We start from the raw sequence: 8329 nt of genomic DNA, 5'->3' as shown, positions 1-8329 counted from the left end.
AGTTTGGGTTTTAGGACTGATGAGGCAGTTTCCTGTACAGGGTGGTGTCTGGGTGAGAGCCATCTAAAAAGGAAGAGCCACAATGACGAGGAAAACAATGCAGTCAGTGGTCAGGTTCAGATTGAAACTGAAAGGGCTGTGGGTTTGCCCTTCTCACTTCACTATGCCCAAAATTGTGTCAGGGATTACTTCAGCATTAAAAACAAAATTGTCACTAGTTATTCTCAATGGGGATACCCCACTGCGTGACAATAGATTTCTCAAAGAGCATATGAGGAGAAATGCACATCAAATTTCCACTAGCGAGCTGGGCCATTTAAAATAAAAAACAGGCTAGTAAAATAGGCTAATAAAAACGGTCTGCACAATCATATGCTCCAATACATACCTTGTCTTGCTATGTCTTGGGAGGATGTGAGAGTGGAGGACCAACATGACTTAATCCCAATCACATCTCCACTCCCTACCACTATCTGTGTCAGAAACCATCGGTGCTCACCTGCAGTGATCTGTGTTATAGTGTCGTTGCATTAGCGACATCACTCTGTTGTCTGACGGCAGTGTTGTTATCATGATCAACTCCCAGAAAATGACCTTCAACCTTCAATATGATGTGAACGTAATGTACTACATTCATCAAGTAGGGCTGCCCCGTGTTGTCTCCATGCTAATTGGTCTCCTTGGACTGTTTGTGGGTGATGATTGGCTGTCTGTGAAAGTCAAGGGTCATATCATCTATGGTTCACTTTGTTAATCTAAATGACAGAGAGTAATGATGTAGAGAGTCAGTCTACTAGACAGTCAGTTGAACTGAATTGAATTGATGTTAGCGTCAAACCCACAGTGTTGGGGAAGCTACTCTGAAAACATAGTTTACCAAGCTACCAATTACTTCACACTGGAAGAAGTTAAGATACACTAACACTACCCTTAAGAAAAATATAGTTCACTTAACTAAAGTTACGTTGGAAAAAGTTCATGAAAAATTCTAATATCTAAATCTAAATCTGAAATGTCATAGACTATAAATTGCAAGAACAGTTCACTCGGGAGTCAGATGTTAACAGAATGTGTCATTTGACCTTTTTCACAGAAAAAGTATGTTTCAAGTGAGAATTAGGCAGGTCTGATGCATAGTAATAAAATAAGTAGGAAAATTCTTGCATAGTTCACCCATATTTTTTGTTAGAAAAGTAGTGTGCAGTTCCAGTAGTTAGCTACACCGCTACACCGCTACATGATAAAACAGTAATGTGTCGTTCCAGTAGTTAGCTACACCGCTACATGGTAAAACAGTAGTGTGTAGTTCCAGTAGTTAGCTACACCGCTACATTGTAAAACAGTAGTGTGTCGTTCCAGTAGTAAGCTACACTGCTACATGATAAAACAGTAGTGTGTAGTTCCAGTAGTAAGCTACACCACTACATGGTAAAACAGTAGTGTGTAGTTCCAGTAGTTAGCTACACCGCTACATGGTAAAACAGTAGTGTGTAGTTCCAGTAGTTAGCTACACCGCTACATGGTAAAACAGTAGTGTGTTGTTCCAGTAGTTAGCTACACCGCTACATGGTAAAACAGTAGTGTGTAGTTCCAGTAGTTAGCTACACTGCTACATGGGAAAAAATTAGCAACTACTCAAAACACTACCTAGATTTGAATTTAGTTAAACTACCACCAATCTACTGCAAAATGTAGTAAAATTACTAGTTGAACTACATATAGTTCACTACTTCCCAACACTGCAAACCCAACAGGGCTGATACAAATGAAAATGGTCAGGCTGATACAAGTGAAAAGGGAGAGATAGACTGGCCTTCCACAGTAGTACTAAACACACAGTAATACAAAGTTACACAAAGATACAGGAACATTACCGGTAGGTGAATTTAGGTTGTTGACTTTTAATGTGCACATTACCTAATAAAGATAAAATATCCTTCAGTATAACACTGCCCCTTTTCATAATACATTCCCCAAATAACCAACAGAATCGTAACTGAGAGGAGAGAAGACATTGGGGACTGGGGAGAATACCAGACATAGTTAACTACAGAACAGTATGCCTAGGACGCAGTGTCCTGTCTGCCATCTGGGTCGTTCCACCTCAAAAAGCACAAGAAAGAGGATTTTGACACCCACCATCTCAGATTATCTTGTTGAAATATAATTTGATCTCTGAGAAATTAAGCTAATTGATTGTACCCAAACTGGCCATTTTAAGTGATAGGATTGAGATAATATTCAATAAATATAGTGCCCAACATCTGATTTGGACCAAACTTCTCCTACCAATGAGTAATGTATTAAATGTCACACAAGCTACCCACGGACCCCCCCCCCACACCTCACGCCAATCCCCCCCCCAACATCCAGTATACAGTATCAGTTGTCTATGTTTGACAAATAGTATAAAGCAACCTTTGTAATGTATTCCCCGTGAATCTGGTGATGTGTGATTTTTCCCCTGTTCAGAGAAATTAGTCCAGATCTTTTTTAGAATGGCCTGTTTCCTGGACACAGATTAAGAGTGAAAGAAGGACAAACGGATTTGCTTTCATGGAGGAATGGCTTGAATAGTGAGGATAACCACAGAATGTATTTTAGTCATGAGCCAATTCTATTGATTTTCTACCCAAGTTGCAAAAAAAAATGTGGGTGATTTATTTAATAAACACAATAGAGCAGCAAAATGGATAAAAGTGTTTCGTGGTATTGCAGGAACAGCGGCACCTAGTGGTCAAAACCTAGTAGGGAATACATTACATAGTACGGAAAAGCAATACTCCAAGCAGCAGCTCTATACTACTTATCAAACATAGAGTACTGCTATTGTATACTGGTTGATAGGGTGGGATTGGCATGGGGTGTGGGGGTCCGTGGGTGGCCTTTGACAATTTCTTTGGGATTCCTCATGACTTACTCATTGGTAGGAAAACATTTGGCCCAAATTGGATGTTAGTTACTATATTTATTGAATACTATATTAATCCTATAAATTAAAATGGCCAATTCGGGTGTAATCGATTAACTTAATTTCTCTGAAATTAAATGTCATTTCAACAAAAGGATGTTTCAGGAATGCCATTTCAGAACAATCTGAGATGACGGGTGTCATGGCTTGCTGAAATGACATATAATGACTCTGTTTAAATGAGAGCTGAACAGTGGCGCTCTCTTGGGATCTGTCATAATGGTCTCAGCTAACAAAGCTCTCACATGGGATCAGACTGTGTCTGAGTTCCAAATGGCACGCTATTCCCTATATAGTACATCACTTTTTCATAGGGCACTGGCTAAAAATAGTGCAATACATAGGGAACAGCGTGCCATTTGGGACACTGGGAGACTGTTTCCCCCAGCTGGAATCACACAGCCTGCCTGGGAGAGAGTTACATAATAGAACTGACAGAGTGAGTTCCAGAGTTCCAGAATGCTCCAGAGTTCCAGGTTCCGCCTCAGTGATCTGTTGTTGCTGGAGAGCTGAGGGCTGAAGGGTCACATAGAGATGATAAAGGAGAACTTGACCCCAGAAATATAACACTTGTGGGATGTCTTAATATGAGATCATTTTTGTGTAGAAAAGATAGGGAAGTATCGGGAGGTAGTCTTTTTATAGCTTCATATGATGAGGAGCTCACATGCTTTTTCTATTGTTTTTAATTGGGTGACAAATTCAATGTCACATTCAAGGTTAAAACCGTTCCTTTTACACCATTGAAGTGAACTGTAAGATTGATTGTTTAGGGACATAACCCACTTTAGAAGAACTTTCATATTCCCTTTTAAAATGTAAAAATATCTGTCAAAAGCGATGAATGAAAAGAATGCAGTCATGATCCACACTTTTTACCTCTTTTTCTCCCCAATTGGTAGTTACAGTCTAGTCCCATCGCTGCAACTCCCGTACGGACTCATGAGAGGCGAAGGTTGAGAGCCAAGCATCCCCCAAAACATGACCCCGCCAAGCCACACTACTTCTTGACATACTGCTCGCTTAACCCGGGAGCCAGCCGCACCAATGTGTCGGAGGAAACACTGTACAACTGGTAACCGTGTCAGCGTGCATGATGGGACAATGACATCCCGGCCGGCCAAACTCTCCCCTAACCCGGAGGTTCCTGGCCAACTGTACGCCGCCTCATGGGTCTCCCGGTCGCGGATGGCTGCATCACAGCCCGGGATCGAACCCATATTTGTAGTGATGCCGCTAGCACTGCGATGCAATGCCTTAAACTGCTGCGCCACTCGGGAGGCCTGTGAGCCACCCTTCTGAGAGAAGAACAGACACAGATTCCCTTTAAAATTCCCATGGTCAATACAACACGGCACATCACCATAGGGAACACAGGAAATCCTTTTGCCTTCTATTTCTATGTGAAATGCTACCTGGTCCTGCTATTTCCTGCTGAGCTTTGTGTCTCAGTCTACATCCTGTTGTGTGTGAAAGGAAACCATTGGAATTTTTCTCCAAGATATTCATTTCAATGGAATGTGAGTGGGTTCTCCCTCTACGGACTTCCAATGAGGCATTACTTTATTGGTGACTTTGACTTTTTTGACACCATACTCTAACTTTCCACCATTGAAAACCATTAATATAACTGCAATAATCTCTTTGCAGACTGAAAATTTGCTCAGAAGTTTTTTGACACCATACATTACACTACTTTCCCCTTATTTCTATCGGGCATTTCAAGGACATCATTATTCTAATAAAAGGATTAGATTCAAGAAAGGACTTATGCCAGATTGAAAATGTGACAATTGACAAGGAGCCCCCTGCACAGATTTTCTTGTTAAAATCATAGATATCAATCATGGATTAAATAGTTAGGGGAAATGTGTGAAGTTCTGCTTGTTTAACTTTGTCAGGAGCAGGAAATATCAGACGTTGTTGACATGTCTGCGTCTGTGTGCACACTCTTAAAGGGAATAAATTACAATTTAAAAGTCCACTGCAGCCATTTTTAACTCAATATCAAATAAGTTATGGGTAACAATTAAATACTGTACTGTGATTGTTTTCAATTAAAATGGCCAAAAATAAACTAAAATAACTTCTTAGCAAAGAGCAATTTCTCAAGCAAGAATTTTACTAGGATTGTCTGGGAGTGGTCTAAGTGGGGAGGGGAAAACTGAAAATGAGCTGTTATTGGCAGAGAGGTTTGGAACTCTCTTTCTTATTGGTCTATTAACTTATTTACCGCATGGTGATGTCACCATGCAGGCCAAAACTCCATCCCACCAAAACAGGCTGGAATTTCAGGTTGTCTTTTCAAACAGCTCTTACACTAAAATGGTCTTATAATCATTTACACAATTTCTCAGTATCATTCCAACCTTATAGTGTGGAAATACATATATATATATATAAAACACAGGAAATCACGTTTTTGACTGCACTGGGCCATTCACTGAAAAGAACTTCAACCAGAGTCTACAGTACAATCACTCCTCCTTTCCTCCCATCAGTAGACTGATCTGTGAAAGCCGATGGTAGACTGCCATCTGATGGTCAAACAGCCGATGCAGCCCTGAGATATTCAGATGGACATGCTATGGTTTCTAACAGCTTTACGGAACGCAATGTTCTACAACACCAATTAAATGGTTCTGGAAGTGAAATTGATTAGTTCTAGAACTAGAAGTTAATAAATGTGTTCTAAAATAAAAAATGTAAGACCTAGAATGGAATGTTCTAAAATTGGAATGATTAGCTGTGGAACTGGTTTGTCTTGACAGGGTACAGACATTCTACCACTAACCAGTGTTATTTACAGAATGAGGACCTCTTCGCCTTTCCCCTCCACACCCGTCAAGGACCATAGAACATCAGACTGACTCTGTGTTGTGAAATAAATTCCTTCCAAGTGGTCTGCTATCTATTAAAACACAAGTGCAGTTTTATAGCTAATCTCATGCTATTGAACACATTTTGCCATGGGCCGGAGAGGGAAATGTGCAGTTTTAAAGCTCATCTCAAGCTATTCTACACATTTTGCCATGAGGTTGAGACAGAATTTAGCATCTTTAAAGCTAATTAAAGGTGTTAACTGTGATTAAGGCACTGGATTATGAGCTGTCTTCTTTGCTAAATGAACAAATGAAGTAGGCTGTGGCATGTTGCAAATAGCCATAGAAGCACAGTGATGTCTCATTGAGGTCATATTCGTGGCTTATTGGGAGTGTGGCTTTCAGTTAGTTATTTTTGGCAACCCATCGCATGAGAGTGAATGTCAATCCAGTTGATCTGTTCTGTTATATTTCAACAAACCCGATTAAGTGATGAGTTTCAGAAGAAAGTACTTTGTTTCTGGCCATTTTGAGCCTGATGTCGAACCCACAAATGCTGATGCTCCAGATACTCAACTAGTCTAAAGAAGGCCAGTTTTAATGCTTCTTTAATCAGAACAACAGTTTTCAGCTGTACTAACATAATTGCAAAAGGGTTTTGGAACGATAAATTAATTAGCCTTTTAAAACGATAAACTTGGATTTGCTAACACAACGTGCCATTGGAACACAGGAGTGATGAGTGGGCCTGGCTCCCTAATGGGTGGGCCTGGCTCCCCAGTGGGTGGGCCTGGCTCCCCATGCCTACGCCCTGTATTGTACTGAGCTGGTTCAGTTGCCAGGTGTAGTTGTCCTACATGACTGAGTGATAATCCATAGACATTTACACTACAGCTAGTGTATGGTGTTAGCCCTGTATCTGTACTCATACAAGCAGCCTGGGGTGCTTCCCAAATGGCACCCTATTCCCTATATAGGGAATATAGTGCCATTTGGGACAAAAGTTGGGAGTGTATAGGAGTGCGTCTCCGTGGCCCCAGTGATTTCTCCAGGCCATCCATCTCACAGAGGCCACATCATTACGGAGAAGACAGCTAGGCCGCTAGAGTCTGAGGTGCAGCTGGGAGTATAGAGCTAAAATGATTGTGGGGGCTGTCTTGTTAGACTTCAGTGCAGCTTTTGACATTATCGATCATAGTCTGCTGCTGGAAAAACGTATGTGTTATGGCTTTACACCCCCTGCTATAATGTGGATAAAGAGTTACTTGTCTAACAGAAGACAGTGGGTGTTCTTTAACGGAAGCCTATAAAATATAATCCAGGTAGAATCAGGAATTCCCCAGGGTAGCTGTTTAGGCCCATTACATTTTTCAATCTTTACTAATGACATGTCGCTGGCTTTGAGTAAGGACAGTGTGTCTATGTATGCGGATGACTCAACACTATACATGTCAGCTACTACAGCAACCGAAATGACTGCAAACCCGTAACAAAGAGCTGCAGTTAGTTTCGGAATGGGTAGCAAGAAATAAGTTAATCCTAAATATTTCCAAAACTAAAAGCATTATATTTGGGACAAATCATTCACTAAACCCTAAACCTCAACTACATCTCATAATGAATAATGTGGAAATTGAACAAGTTGAGGTGACTAAACTGCTTGGAGTAACCCTGGATTGTACACTGTCATGGTCAAAACATATTGATATAACAGTAGCTAAGATGGGGAGAAGTCTGTCCATAATAAAGCATTGATCTAACTTCTTAACAACACTATCAACAAGGCAGATCCTACAGGCCCTAGTTTTGTTGCACCTGGACTACTGTTCAGTAGTGCGGTCAGGTGCCACTAAGAGGGACTTAGGAAAATTGCAGTTGGCTCAGAACAGGGCAGCACGGCTGGCCCTTAAAAGTACACGGAGAGCTAACATTAATGACATGCATGTCAATCTCTCATGGCTCAAAGTGGAAGAAAGATTGACTTCATCACTACTTGTCGACAAGCTGAATGTACCGAGCTGTCTGTTTAAAATACTTGCACACAGCTCAGACACCCATGCATACCCCACAATACATGCTTCCAGAGGTCTTTTCACAGTCCCCAAGTCCAGAACAGACTATGGGACGTGCACAGTACTACATAGAGCACAGTATAAACTGCCTTAATTTTGCTGGACCCAAGGAAGAGTAGCTGCTTCCTTGGCAGTAGCTAATGGGGTTCCATAATAAATACAAATACAAATACTGCAATACAGTAACACACTGGACTGGAATATAATACACTGAACTGGACTGGACTACAACTTAATAAACTGGACTGGAATTTAATAACACACTAGACTGGACTGAATTGCGATATAAAATAATGGACTGTACTGGAATATAATAACACACTGGACTGGACTGGACTGCAATATAATATACTGGACTGGACTGCAATATAATATACAGGACTGGACTGCAATATAATATACTGGACTGGACTGCAATATAATATACTGGACTGGACTGCAATATAATATACTGGGTTTCTCAA

The sequence above is a fragment of the Salmo salar genome, chromosome 05, assembly GCF_965601325.2.
Source record: "Salmo salar chromosome 05, fSalSal1, whole genome shotgun sequence".
Lineage (NCBI taxonomy): Eukaryota > Metazoa > Chordata > Actinopteri > Salmoniformes > Salmonidae > Salmo > Salmo salar.
The sequence above is the reverse complement of the archived record's forward strand: the minus strand, read 5'-3'. Positions refer to the sequence as shown.